Raw genomic sequence first — 15460 nt, 5'->3', positions numbered from 1 at the left:
TGAACCCAGACAGGACATTAAAGATGTCCTGTTAACTGAATCGGATTTTGTTTATTTTGTTGATGGTTCATGCTTGAGAACAGATGAAGGTACTTTGAGAGCAGCATATTCTGTTTGCACATTTGCAGGTATAGTTGAAGCTTCTTGTCTCAAAGGAATTTGTTCAGCTCAAGTAGCAGAATTGATTGCTTTGATTCGTGCATGTGAAAGAGCAAAAGAATTAAAAGTTACCATAGTGACTGATAGTCAGTATGGATATGGCGTAGTCCATGACTATGGCCAGCTCTGGTCTCAAAGAGGTTATTTAATTTCTGCGGGAACTCCAATAAGAAATGCTGATTTGATAAAAAGGTTAATTGACGGAATTCAGCTTCCAGAGAAAATTGCTGTCGTGAAATGTACAGCACACAAAAGGGGCGATGACTATATAACAAAGGGAAATGCTTATGCTGATGAAATTGCGAAGTTTTGCGCGAAAAAATAATATGTCAATCAATCGGGAAATAAACAATGAACATGTTTTGAACTCACTTATGCTAACATCTGTAGTTGAGACATGGCAAGGAGTAAAATATTTACAAGATGAGGCAAGTGATGAGGAAAAAGACACATGGTTAAAAGCAGGTTGCAGACAGCGTGCGGAAGATGAAATTTGGGTTTATAAAGATGACAGACCAGTTATGCCAGATAGCATGATTGCTGACATGGCAAGAATGTATCATGAATAACATACCGTGGAACTAAGGGTCACAGGGAATTTTTAAAGACCAAACCCAGGATGAAATCCCCAAAACTACAATCTAATCACAAAAAACAACCTGGGGGTCTAAAAGGGAGCTATTGGTGATCCCACAGTACACTAAACTTCTATGGAAGTAAGCAAGTGTCCAAGGTATTAGATCAAGCGTACTACCTTTAATAAAGATAGAGATACAACCTCACAGTCAAAGGACCCACTGCGACTGGGAGACCAGATATTATTGGCCTCCCAGGAGGTGATCCAAGATACTGAAGACTACAGAGCTGAGTGTCTACGACAATTACATGTCGAAACATCATATGAGATACTTACTGAAGATCCTACAGAAAGACTGTCCTTGGAGATCAACACTCTGGTAGAAGAAGCCTTGAGCGAAGGCTGGATTACGAACCATGAAGCCAAGTTCTTGGTAACTGCTCATCCCACAATGCCATACTTTTACACTTTGCCAAGGCTCTCTTCTTGAGTCATTATCGGCATTTGTGGATCATTTTCTTAGACCCATTGTCCAGACAATGCCTACGTAATCTTAAGGATACAACTGATGTCTTGAGAGCTTTACCTGGAATCGGGTATAACAAGGAGACAGACTATCTGGTCTCGTTCGACGTTGAGTCGTTATATACATCGATTCCTCAAGACGAGACCTTAGACATCATCAGGAGCATTTTAAGTCATACCGAATTGAACTCTATCACTCCAGTGCCTTTTATCATGGCCCTGGCGAAGTTAGCCATGAAAGACAAATCCTTTAGATTTGAGGACAACATCTTCCTCCAGACCTCGGGGACCAGTATGGGCAGCATTTTCGCCCCAAGTTTGGCGAACTTGTATGTCCACACGTTTGAACAGCAACACATCTTAACGACATCTAATCCCTTCCACCCTTACATCAAGTGGTGGAAGAGGTACATAGACGACATCCTAGTGATCTGGAGAGGCGACCAGGAGTCTATTTATTTATTTCACCAATGGCTGAATATGCAGAATCAGTACCTACGTTTCATGGTAGAGGTGAATAAGGAAAGGATCTCCTTTCTGGATTTGTCTATTTATGCCACTGACACTGGTCTTGAAAGCAAATTGTTTCGTAAGCCTATGGCTAGGAACTCCCTTTTACTATATGGGAGTCAACATCCAAAAGCCCTGAGAGACAATTTGCCGTATGGGCAATTCCTGAGAGTGAGACGTAACTGCTCAGAGAAAGAGACTTTTTCAAAACATGCAGAATCTTTAAGTCAACAGCTGATTCAAAGACAATATCCCAAACAGCTGGTTAAACTCTCGCTGAAACGAGCAACCAACAATAACCGTCTTGCTCTTCTTGACCCCCCAGTAGCCAAACCACCTTTGGAACGCATTACTTTTGTGAGCACATTTAACACAAGGTCAAATCACATACAACGAATTGTAAAACGACATTGGAGAATTTTAAATGCGAGCAATGATAAAATCGAACCCCCTTTGTTCGCCTTTATGAGGGCTACAAATCTTCGGGACAGGCTGGTACACACCCGTCCCAAAGACACACCCAAAAGGCCCGTTGGTACTCTTTGGGACCTTCCAGCAGTGACAGGGCATCACCCCTGTGGGTCCTGTTCGGTCTGTCCTCAGACATCTCGCACGTTAGAACTAGACAATGGGACGGATCGACCGTGGGTGCAAAAACAATTCACGAACTGCAATAGCACCAATTTGATTTATCAAATAACTTGCCCATGTGATAAGAAGTATGTGGGAATGACGACTCTAAAGATTCGAATTAGAATACAAGAACATAAGAGTCTGTTCAGATGTAAGAAAACCGTGTCAAAGTTGACCAAACATTTCTTGGAATTAAATCATTCTGAGACAGACTTTATGTGAACCGTTTTGGATAAACCCCATATCCCCTCCCATGTGGGTGATATATCCAATTTTTTATTTTTGAAAGAACAGAAATGGATATTCAAACTGTCCACCGATACACATGGACTGAACGATGAAATACTCTGGGTGGCTTTAAACTGAACAAGTCTGCCTTTTTGAGTCGTTTTGATGTGAGGCATAAAGGTGTTCCCTTAGGTACCCAAGGCATGCGTGGGAAGTCATGTGCCTGGCACAGTCATTTAATATGTCAACCAACAATTCTGTGTGGCAACCTTAGGGTAAATACATTATTTTATGAAGCTACTCCTTCCCAAGGTGCAGCTAGAACTAGAAGAGTTGGGTATATATTTCCATTCGACTAGTTAAATGAGGTGGCTTTTGATTATGGAACCGAATTCTTACCATATGAACACGAATGGAGCATTGAGAACCCACTATACACAATATCAGAATGGTTGAAGAACTACCAAAATGACTCCTACTAAGCCGTTAAAGAAAAACTACTCTGGAGTATCATCCTGGGTATCGGCTTAATTTAAGCCTGGATGCTGTTTGTTTTTGACTCATTTTCACTCTGATCAGTAGTCATCTTTAAATAACAAGGGATTAAGAAATATTCTCTTTATCTCGAACCAAAAGGTTTTTTGTAGTTTTGAGTAGAAATCGGACTACACACAGCATCATTAAGAGGCGATGAACTACTAAAATGGCTCCTACAAAGGGGATTTTAACACACGCCAGGAGTACAAACCGAGATACCGCTATATTGTAGCCTGCATGTTGACTCGTTTTGCAAGTTAATTTTTGCCACCTTACTATAAAAAGAGATTAAGATAATATGCTCTAATTTCTTTTCTCTTCTTCTGAATGATGTGATTAATTTGTAAATCCAAGTGAGAATCTCGCGAGATTAAACGCCGGGACTGAGTGCTAATCTCGCAGTTAACATGGCCAAAGAAGTCATCGGAACTACGTTTACAGGACCGGTGATGTCACTTTGTAGTCCCGGTCTTGCATCTCACGTGATTACGCAATAAAGCGAACAATGGGTGAGACTGTAACCTCCATACCGGCTTCGTTTTGCAATTGAAATTGGTGTACACGATAGGGACTACAATAATAAGGGTCAATTGGAATTATGCGGCGCGCTGGGTTTACAGCATCAATACCGGGTGCTGAAGCTCCGCCCACTTCCGGTTTTCTTCAGTATTTGACCAGACAGACATCAGTGTGCCTTGCCTCCCACTAAGCTCAGATGAGCGGGAAGGGGTCGCGGCGGACAGGTTAGTTCTCAACACCAAGGGACTTTAAATCTTTGTTTAATTGCTGGAGAAAAGGTTTTTCTCCTTTTCCATTTCGATGGGATTGGGAACTTACAACTAATATTGACATTTATCTAGCAAGAGGGACACTGGGTACTCAGGTGGTTCTGCAACTTGGTCTGACCCCGTTTTTCTTAGACTCTTAACGGTACGCCAAGAGGTTTGGATTAAGTGGGTGTGAGGCACAGATGTAGAGGCAAGGACAGCACTAGTTGGTCTTCCCACACCTCTTCACAGACACCCCTTCCTTACCTTCTGTAGAGCGGGACCTCCTTCTATTCCTGAGCAAGGTTTCCAGGAGAGGTGAGGCACACTCCCTGTACAATGCGGATGAGTACGAGTGATTTTTTAATGTGGACTCACTAGTATGGGGTTAGCTATGGTTTTATTTCCTCCAATATGACTCATTGCTTGTGTTGTTTGTTTTATACAGATGGATGAGACACCAATTTGATACAGAAGAAAACTAATCCTTATTTGTACACTGATATCCTTTTTTGATTTCTGTTGCACTTTTGAAATGCAGTAGCGAGTATTTAGAACTGTGGCCCTGACGAAAGCCTTTGGAATTAGTCCATTCTGGCTGAAACATGTTGGCCTTTTGATATGCAGCTATTTGGTTAAACTGCTCTACTTGTTTGGTTTTAATAAGGGAGAGAACAATGTTGATTAAAGATTGTTCTTATTGTTCTCTGTCCTTTTTTAAACACACCACTTTTTCCTTTTGGCACTGCACTTTTTCCCATCCTGATCATAGTTCTATGGTCATCACGGCGATTGAGGGTCTGACCTGGATGAATTTGGGGCCTGGCATGGTCTTAAAGATCAAGAGACACACCAGCCCGATCAGGATAACCAAATGATAAACATTTGATCTACACTTTGTTGATGGGAATCCTATTTTGCTCTGTATGGGTCTGTTCAAGCAATCGCAGTGGGTCCTTTGACTGTGAGGTTGTATCTCTATCTTTATTAAAGGTAGTAAGCTTGATCTATGTTATGTTATGTTATGTTAATTTATTTCTTCTATAGCGCACGGCAACTCCGAGGAGCATCCCGGCGCTTTGGCGAAGAATATCAGCATAAAAGCAGCCACACAACAGAGAAAAGCAGAAAAAAGACAGAGATCTATTTCGTGAAGAGCCAAGTTTTCAGGTCCTTTCTAAAAGCAAGAAGACAGGGGGCCTGTCTCAGGGACAGTGGTAAATCGTTCCAAGCCTTAGGTGTTAAATGGCGGAAAGACCGGCCTCCCAATCTTGCCCGTCGAATTGCAGGGACTGTCATCATGGACAGACCCGATGACCTCAGGGTCCTACTCGGTGTACACCGGGAAAGACGTTTCCCAATATACTTGGGGCCAATACCATGTAAGGCCTTGAAGGCCATAGTCAGGCATTTGAAAAGAATTCGCTTGGAGATAGGTAGCCAGTGTAAGGTGTTCAGTAAAGCAGAGGCACCAGCTCTCCTCGGGAGTCCAAAGATGGTACGGGCTGCCGAATTCTGGACTACTTGCAAACGGGTCATAAGATATTTCGGTAGCCCCAAAAAAAGAGCGTTTGCGTAGTCCAGTCGTGAACCGACCAATGCCTTAACAACTGTTTTCCTGTGGTTAAGTGATAGAAGAGGAAGAAATTTCCTCAACATCCGTAGAATGCCGAAGCATTTCCCTGAAAGAGACGAGATGTGAGGCCCAAAAGATAGTTCACAGTCTACTATCCCTCCCAAATTCTTGGCCTTGAGGGACACCTTGTCAGGGGGAAACATGTCTTGTGGCCACCAAGATTTCCAATTGGGTTCCGGGGCGCAGCCGAAAAAAAGGAGCTCAGACTTATCTGAGTTACATTTTAGGCCATGACATCTGAACCACTCAAACACCGCACCAAGGCAATCCCTGATCTGTATGCCATTGAATGACCCGCCCCTATCGCATGTGAACAGGAGCTGGGTGTCATCAGCGTATGACACGATCTGGGCGCCAAAAGATTCCGCGACTTCCGCCAGAGGGGCCATAAAGATGTTAAATAGCATAGGGCTAAGGATGGAGCCCTGAGGGACTCCCACCTCTAGCGGAGCCATATCAGCGGAAAAAGGCGGCGCCCAGATCGTTTGTCGGCGGTCGGCCAGAAAGGATTTAAGCCAGTTCCACACCGTTCCGCGAAGGCCACATTCCCAGAGTCTTACAAGGAGGCCTTCGTGAGGAACGGTGTCGAAAGCCGCCGACAAGTAAAGCATGACTAACAAGGCCTTTCCCCCAGAGTCGAGTACTTCCCTGATGGCATCAGTGACCTCAAGCAAAGCCGACTCCGTGCTAAAATTAGCACGGAAACCGGATTGCGAGGCGTGCAACAGGTCGTTTCCTTCGATGAAACTGGAAATTATCCTGTGCACGTATCTCTCGGCCACTTTCGCCAGAGCAGGGAGAAGGGAGATTGGCCTGTAATTGGCATGGATGAGGGGGTCCAAGGTAGGTTTCTTGAGTAGTGGTAAAATCATGGCACGCTTCCATGCCAGAGGCACCTCCCCAGTAGACAGGGAAGTGTTCAGCAGGGGGTTCACCAAAATATTAATGGCAGATGCCACTTTCCCCAGATATTTGGCCGGACATGGGTCCAGAGGAGAACCAGATTTCAAGCCTGACAAAAGCTCCAAGGATGTATTGATATCAATATGAGGGAATTCGAAGAGGAAAGGGCCATGGCCTTCCATAAAAGATGGTGGCGTTGAATGGCTCGAATCCAATTGAGGGCCGGAGAGAGAGGCTTGAATGGTACGGGCTGCCGAATTCTGGACTACTGCAAACGGGTCATAAGATATTTCGGTAGCCCCAAAAAAAGAGCGTTTGCGTAGTCCAGTCATGAACCGACCAATGCCTGAACAGCTGTTTTCCTGTGGTTAAGTGATAGAAGAGGAAGAAATTTCCTCAACATCCGTAGAATGCCGAAGCATTTCCCTGAAAGAGACGAGATGTGAGGCCCAAAAGATAGTTCACAGTCTACTATCACTCCCAAATTCTTGGCCTTGAGGGACACCTTGTCAGGGGGAAACATGTCTTGTGGCCACAAAGATTTCCAATTGGGTTCCGGGGCGCAGCCGAAAAAAAGGAGCTCAGACTTATCTGAGTTACATTTTAGGCCATGACATCTGAACCACTCAAACACCGCACCAAGGCAATCCCTGATCTATATGCCATTGAATGACCCGCCCCTATCGCATGTGAACAGGAGCTGGGTGTCATCAGCGTATGACACGATCTGGGTGCCAAAAGATTCCGCGACTTCCGCCAGAGGGGCCATAAAGATGTTAAATAGCATAGGGCTAAGGATGGAGCCCTGAGGGACTACCACCTCTAGCGGAGCCATATCAGCGGAAAAAGGCGGCGCCCAGATCGTTTGTCGGCGGTCGGCCAGAAAGGATTTAAGCCAGTTCCACACCGTTCCGCGAAGGCCACATTCCCAGAGTCTTACAAGGAGGCCTTCATGAGGAACGGTGTCGAAAGCCGCCGACAAGTCAAGCATGACTAACAAGGCCTTTCCCCCAGAGTCGAGTACTTCCCTGATAGCATCAGTGACCTCAAGCAAAGCCGACTCCGTGCTAAAATTAGCACAGAAACCGGATTGCGAGGCGTGCAACAGGTCGTTTCCTTCGATGAAACTGGAAATTATCCTGTGCACGTATCTCTCGGCCACTTTCGCCAGAGCAGGGAGAAGGGATATTGGCCTGTAATTGGCATGGATGAAGGGGTCCAAGGTAGGTTTCTTGAGTAGTGGTAAAATCATGGCACGCTTCCATGCCAGAGGCACCTCCCCAGTAGACAGGGAAGTGTTCAGCAGGGGGTTCACCAAAATATTAATGGCAGATGCCACTTTCCCCAGATATTTGGCCGGACATGGGTCCAGAGGAGAACCAGATTTCAAGCCTGACAAAAGCTCCAAGGATGTATTGAGATCAATATGAGGGAATTCAAAGAGGAAAGGGCCATGGCCTTCCATAAAAGATGGTGGCGTTGAATGGCTCGAATCCAATTGAGGGCCGGAGAGAGAGGCTTGAATAGCTGTAATCTTACTGACAAAAAAGGTGGCTAATTGTTGTATCCAAGAGTCCGTGTGGGTATGACTAGGAGTACAAACGGCAGGAGAAGTAAAATCCTGAACCACTTTAAAAATTTCTTTGCAGATATTATCAGCCTCATCAATACGATGTTCAAAATAGGCCTTTTTTTCATCCCAAATTGATCGATGGTAGGCTTTTATTGCTGCTCGAAATTTTGATTTCTCAATTGGATCATAAGCCCGCCTCCAGACTCTCTCAGCCCTTTTACATTCCTGTCGTTGTATCCTCAACCGAGCAGAAAACCACGGGGCCGACGCTCTGCGCTCTCCTAATTTAGATTTCTTTGCGGGGATTAGAGTCTCAAATCTGGCTAGAAGCCATTTTTGGAGGAGGGCAAGATTCTCTTCCAAACTTCCCAGAAGGGGGCAAGGAGAAGTGATGAGAGCCTCCGATAACATATCCCCGGAGAGAAGATGGAACGGGCGTAAGGTCCGCGTGGCCTCTATTACTTCTCTCTCCCGAATGAAGGCAGTGACAGGCAAGGAGAAGGGAATTAAAAAATGATCAGACCAAAGTACTGGCTGTAAAGAACCAACAAAAATGGGTCTCGTTGAAAATACCTGATCTAAGGTATGGCCTTTGTTATGAGTTGGTCCTTTCACGAACGGGGATAGCCCTAACGAGGCCGTAATATCAAGAAGTTTGGTAGCATCGGGGTCACAGCTATTGTCCATATGGACATTGAGATCTCCAAGAAAAATGCAATGATCAGACCTAAGACAAGGGACTGATAGAGCTACTTGCAATTCGTCAAAAAAAGGTCCCGTCGAACCAGGGGTTCTATACAAGAGTATCCCGGTACATGCCTGGAGAGGGGAAAGATGTAAGGTGAAGCCAATGGCTTCACATCCCTGGATGTTCTCCACCGGAAAGGTGGAGCAAGAAACACTCTTTTCCACGATAATAGCTACTCCACCTCCTCTGCCCAATGTTCTATCCCTCCTAAAGATGTTATAATTCGGAGGGATAGCATTGGCCAAGTCCGGTGCGGAACACTCACCTAACCAGGTCTCAGTCAAAAATAGACTGATACCTTGGACACTTGCTCACTTCCATAGAAGTTTAGTGTACTTTGGGATCACCAATAGCTCCCTTTTAGACCCCCAGGTTGTTTTTTGTGATAAGAATGTATCATGGTCAAGGACACATTGGAAGAGACTCAATGATTGGGTTATTTAGGCAAACATGGTACAATCCAAAGTTTAGACTAATTGCAGAATCTTTTTGTCAAAGATGCTTGATCTGCCAGCAGATCAACCCAAACAGAAAAACAGTTGTGAGTATGGGAACCATAGGACGGGAGGGTGGTCCTTTTTTTACCAGATTGCAAATGGATTTCATTGACATGCCACCACATAACAAATTGAGATATGTCTTGGTAATAATTTGTCAGTTTTCAAGATGGGTGGAAGCGTTCCCAACACGTCACAATGATTCGGTTACTGTGGCTAAATTGCTTTTAAGGGAAATCATACCAAGGTACGGTTTTCTAGTGACGGTCGAGACTGATCGTGGAACACATTTTGAAAACAGATTGTTAAAATTAGTTTGTGAAGCACTGAACATAAAGCAAAAGCTCCATTGTGCTTACAGACCAGAAGCATCAGGTGTTGTTGAGCAAGTGAATGGCAAAATCAAGAATAGAATTGCCAAAATGTGTCTAGCTACAGGAATGAAGTGGACTGACGCACTACCACTTGTTTTGATGTCATTGAGAAGTACTCCAGATAAAAAGACAGGATTAAATCCCACATGAAATACTCATGGGCAGAGTCATGAGACAAGCTTTTGTACCAGTTGGCAGGTTATGAGCATTAATGATAGTGTCATTTTGAATTACTGCAAGAACCTTTCTGACGTTGTGACTTATGTGTTCCATCAGGTGGGAACTGAAGTGTTAACGAGAGAGAAGTAACAAGCTCATGATCTGTTACCAGGTGACTGGGTGAGGACAGAAGTACACCAGAGAAGAAACTGTCTAGTACCCAGGTGGAAAAAAGCAAGACAGGTGATACTTGTCACAACAAATGCAGTAAAATGCAGAGGTTTGAAAAGGTGGATTCACGCTAGTCACACCATACGTGTGCCAGCTCCTGAAAATCCTGACGAAGGTGACACCACAGCTGATTCAGATTCTGAAGAAGAACCTGAAAAAGATCCAGATAATGAAGATCGACAGGAAGGTCGACATCTGGAAAATTCAATTGCGAATGAGGCGTTGAATGAAGATATTGAAAAAATTGTGATACAAGACTCTGAAGATGATGAAGAGAAAAAGAAGAAGATTAAGAGTCTGATCAAGTGGTGATTCAGGATCAGGAGAGTATTGAAAAGCAGATTGGAAGCTCTGAAGGCAGGAACGGTAATTCTGAAACTGGGAAGTTGGAAGTAATTGAAGAAGAAGAAGATGCAATTCCGAGTACCAGCTATAAGGATGATGTTCCTAACAGAGTAAAACTGCTGAGTAAAGAAAAACCTAGATTTAAAATTGAAATCTCAGATACTGAATCAGATGAAAGTGATGATGAGTCCAAAGTAAAAGGTTCAAGGAAAAGAGCTTGGAGAGCAGAGTGTAATCAATCTGAACCAAAGAAGAAAATATCGAGAAAAGGAGATAATTGGCCTGATGAACATGAAAGTCTAAAGTTTAAATTAATAAACAGATCAAAGGAGCAGGTGAATGAAATCTCAAGTCAAAAAGGAGATACAGACAAGAAAATTCAAGCAGGAAAGAAAATAGAAGTGATTAGCAGTAGAGCAAAGAGAGTAGTGAAGCCTAATCAGAAATACAAGTCCCCTGAGTGGACTTATATCATCATCCCACCAGTGGTGGAGGTGAATAGCAGTAGTCAGGAAGATATAGATGACACAAGTGATAATGATTGATTTTGTTTCCATATAAAGTTAAAATTTTGTACTTGGCATGAGGCTGAAGAAATTGTGTTAGGTGACACAAGGTCGAAGAAATTGTGTTAGTTGTAAAAACACATTGATGTAAGTCGCAAGGTCGAAGAAAAGCTGTTATAAAGTAGGGTTTTCTTTAAAACAGGGGGGTGAATATATGAATATTAATTTTTAAATGTTTGATTTTTGATTTTTGCTCTTGTTTCAGAGTAAAGATGCCTTCTGTCAATAACAATTCCAGATGTTCTATCTTAAGGAGATGTTGCAAAATGTCTTCTATATGTGTGATTCTAATAGTTTTGGTCTGGTTAATTCTAGCTGTCATTTTTCCTTTTGGTATTGATAAAGAAGAATACAAGATTAATATGACTAGTAAAGTTGTAGCAAAACAAGATAATCGTAATGTTGTAGGCAAGTCTAACAGAGTTATTGAGCACAAACCAGAGATCCACCAAGATAGATCTGTTGGTGATTTTTCTAGTAATACTTTTTCAAGACTTTTATCTGAATATGTTAAAGTAATGGATGTTAAAGATTGCTACATTTGTGTAAAGTTACCTGCTTCTGTTTCTGAGGGGGTCACCTACAATATGCTTCCCCTTACTTATAGAATAACTTGTAGTGTTATAGCTAGTCTATTTTATCGGACAGGTCGCTTGAAGTACTATTATTCTAACTATGCCGAAATCTTTGCTAATTTAAAACTTGACAAGAGCTTGAATAAACATAAATATGCTAAACAGGTGAGGGTATTTTTCATTGTAACTAATGAACTTACTTATGAGTAATCTTTTAGAAACAATTTAACATGTAAATTGAGAGCTGATGAAAAATCTTTCGTAAACTTAGTTGAAGAGAGAAGAGCGATTTATAAGCGTAACAAAATGCTGAAACAAACCAAATCTAAGTTTTGGGAAATTGAGGATAAAAAGCTAAATGGTAGAATTGAAAATGTTGCTATTCACATAGATAAACCTGTTAGTGGCAAGCTTTGTATTCGGAGAGATAATACTCTATTCGATAATTATTTTGTTGGTGCTAGTCAATGTGAAGACACTTATCAAATCTTGGGTGGATGGGGATTTAAAGGTGGTAAAGATCCAATTTTTCCTGGAATTTATTTTGTGTGTGGAAATAAGGCCTATTATAATCTACCCGATCACTGGTATGGCATTTGCTATATCGGATTCGTTTGTCCCAAAAATGTTCATGTAGATAGAAATGTAAAGGGTTCATTTGAAATTAGTAATCATTTGAATAGATTCAGAAGGGAAAGTTTTTCAGAAATTTTGGGAGATATTTTTGGTGCAGAAATACCTTTTGTGGGTATAACCCTGAATGCAGTTAAAATCAGAAAAATGTCTACAATTGTTGACAGATTGTCTACTGATACTGCTAGTGGATTCCAATTAGACGATACTGAACTTATTGCCATGAGATCGATGGTTATGCAGAACCGTCTTGCTCTTGATATTCTTTTAGCGAAAGAGGGAGGAGTTTGTGGAATATTGCATGTCCAGCATTGCTGTACATATATTCCAGATAAGAGTCAAAACATTGAGATGTATATTAAAAATATTACAGAATTACATTCAGAAATTGTACCTTTAGAAGATGAAGATTTTTCAGAACGTTTGAGCAAAAGATTTGCATCAATCAAAACCTGGTTTCAAGAGATTGGTAGTTCAATTTTAGGCAAAATATTGTGTCCTTTATTAGCTATAGTTTTTGTGATATTTTTGCTAAAAATTAGTTGCATGTTACACAAGAGAAAGAAGTATCTTAGGGAAAAGAAGAGGATTTACAAGCTCAGAAAAGAACAGGAGAAAGAGATAGAATTAGAAGAGTTTCGTAGGTCACAATATGAGAGTTACAAACAAACAGCAGAATCGAAAGTTTAGAAACACTAATACTGTGATTGTCCAAAACATGTTCAAGGGTATTAAAATTGTGCTAAAATTTTGGATGTAGTTTGGTGATTTTGAAATCACCAGATGAGGGAGTTGATGGAGCGAGATTCAAAATGATATTTTGTTCTGACTCGCAAAGTTAAACTTCCATAATAAAATAACTGAATTAACTGATTTGTGGTGAATTATTAACCAATATAGTTTTAAAATGCATTTACACAACATGAGGGACTAACTTATGTTCTCTTTGTTGCAAAAGCAAGTGCGTATAAAATAATAAACTAACCTTGTCTATTGTCTTTGTCAGTATTAAATGCGGCTGTTAAATTAATGGCATGTGCTTATTTGTGTGCTTATGTTATGTCTTATGTCTTTTATGTGGCATAAGTCTGTGGAGAATCCTGCGGCCTTAAAGAAGAAGGTTGATATGTAATGCAGCTTTGTGTGCTCAGCTAGGTAACATAAACTAATGGGTTAATAATTAGCAAAACAGGTGGGTAACAGAATGGGTCTCGATTCTCTAATTAATTGATGTCTTGTGTTTGTTTAAATAATAGTTTTCGAGTGAGGCCTAAGGCCTGAAAAGAAATGGCAGTGGTCGTGAAACTTGTCCAGAGTGGAGCCTTGTATTCGCACAGCAGTGGAAACATTTATCACGTTGTTGGTTTTGACAGAAAAATGCAGACTATTAACTGTGCTGAACGTGCACTCGGTGAGGATGGCTCAGGGACATTAAACCAAGCGGCATTGCCAAGGTTAGGAAGTCGTGGACTGTATCTCGAAAGAAAATGTTTCTCTTTTGAGGAAGCCAAAAGACGTGCAAGCAAAAGGACAATAGGGCTTAAGAGAAGCCTGAACTTGGTTTGGAAACTGAGATGACCTACTGTTTTAATCGTGGACTGACATGGCATAGCCAATGAGCGGTGTGGATTTCAGAGAAATTATACAATTTGTAGAAAGTTTAGCTAGACAGAAAGGTATAAAACTTGGCCCCTTTGACAGGAGGGCGCTTCTCGCTTTCCGATTCCTGATGGGCGTGTCGTACTGTTGGACTTTTGGCGCACGTAAGGATAACAGGCTTAAATGACTTTATCTTTTAAGGTGGAGTGAGTTTTAGTCAGGGAAATAGACTTAGGGAATGGAAAACTGTTATTTTGCTTTAACTCATACATGCTGATTTGCTTTGAAGATGTCAATTCAATCATTCATTTACCTTAATTGATGCTGCTTAATTTGCTAATAAATAAAGATTTCCTAATGAGAATGCACTTTCTTGAATAATAAAGTTAATAAATAGATTTTTGAAACGACAAGCTGGTCTTGTTTATTCATAGTCTAGTTATCATCAGCTGATCCATTTACCTAAGTGACTTAATTAATATGATGAATGCATAAAACCATGGTAAGAAATAATAAACTGCAGTTGTGTATATAAATATAAATAGTTTGTGAATAGGTATTCCTAAGTAGGTCACATGATTCAGTCGCCCAAAAATTGTCTCGTTTGTTAATGGGCCTTGTGAGTGTTTTATGATTAATGGTGAGTATTATGATTGATGGGTAGAGTTGGTGAGACAGTTTTTCTATAGGGGCGCTGGATCAAAAGCGTCAGGAAAGGAACGAACAGTAAAGATAGTGACTGTAATGAGAGAAGTAGGAAGATCAGTTACATTAATAGGAACTGCAGCAAGGGTGGTGATACCATCAGAAGGGACAGTGATAGGGATGGGAGATGATAAACTAATTATGACAAGACTCTTCTGGGAAGTATGTGTCATCTTTGTAACAGGAATGGGATGTTTGTTTCTTTGCGAAGATTTGTCCAAGCAGAAATGTAGTTCCAGCAGTATTGCTGTTCCGTCCTATTCAAATAGCATCAGAAAGGGTTAAGGCTTTTTCAATCCCAGGCTTTTTTTCAATTGTCTACCATTGTTTTTTATGTGTCTATTTTTTGCTTGTGTGAAATTGCTGTGTTGCGTTGACTACGGGATCTCCAACCACAATGGCGCAGCCCTGGACATGGTGCTTGAGATATTTGTTGGTGGATCCTGAGGAGGAGAGAGCTGTTCTGTGACAGGGGATCACAAAGCAAGCTGCAGTGACACAATGAATTCTTAGAAATCGGGTCTTGATTAGGCACGGGAATGCGCCCTTTCCAAGAAGTGACCACTGCTCAATTCAGGGTAAGTTATTAGGTTGTGCTCACCCTCTGGTAGCTTGGCACAGAGCAGTCAGGCTTAACTTAAGAGCCAATTTGTAATGTATTTGTGCAACACCTGAAATAGAAAAACTGTGAAAACACCACTTGAAAATAATACACACCAGGTTAGACAAATAGAGCTTAATTCAATGAACAAAACAAGAAAAAAATCCAAAAAAGTCAACAGGAGTTACAATTTTTTCTAAAGATTTCATGGACATCTAAGGCTTAAAAGTCAATATCACTAAGGAGTTACTTGAGTTCATGCTGGACCGGGTCAAATCTGAAAATTCAAGCCAACGGTAATGGATTGCAAGTTGAATGTAGATGCTCCAAAGGCCTCATAATAATAAAGTCCCCTTTATTATTATGTGTTATTATTATG

Source organism: Lissotriton helveticus, chromosome 4_1 (genome assembly GCF_964261635.1).
Source record: "Lissotriton helveticus chromosome 4_1, aLisHel1.1, whole genome shotgun sequence".
In the NCBI taxonomy this organism is placed as follows: Eukaryota; Metazoa; Chordata; class Amphibia; order Caudata; family Salamandridae; genus Lissotriton; species Lissotriton helveticus.
The sequence above is the reverse complement of the archived record's forward strand: the minus strand, read 5'-3'. Positions refer to the sequence as shown.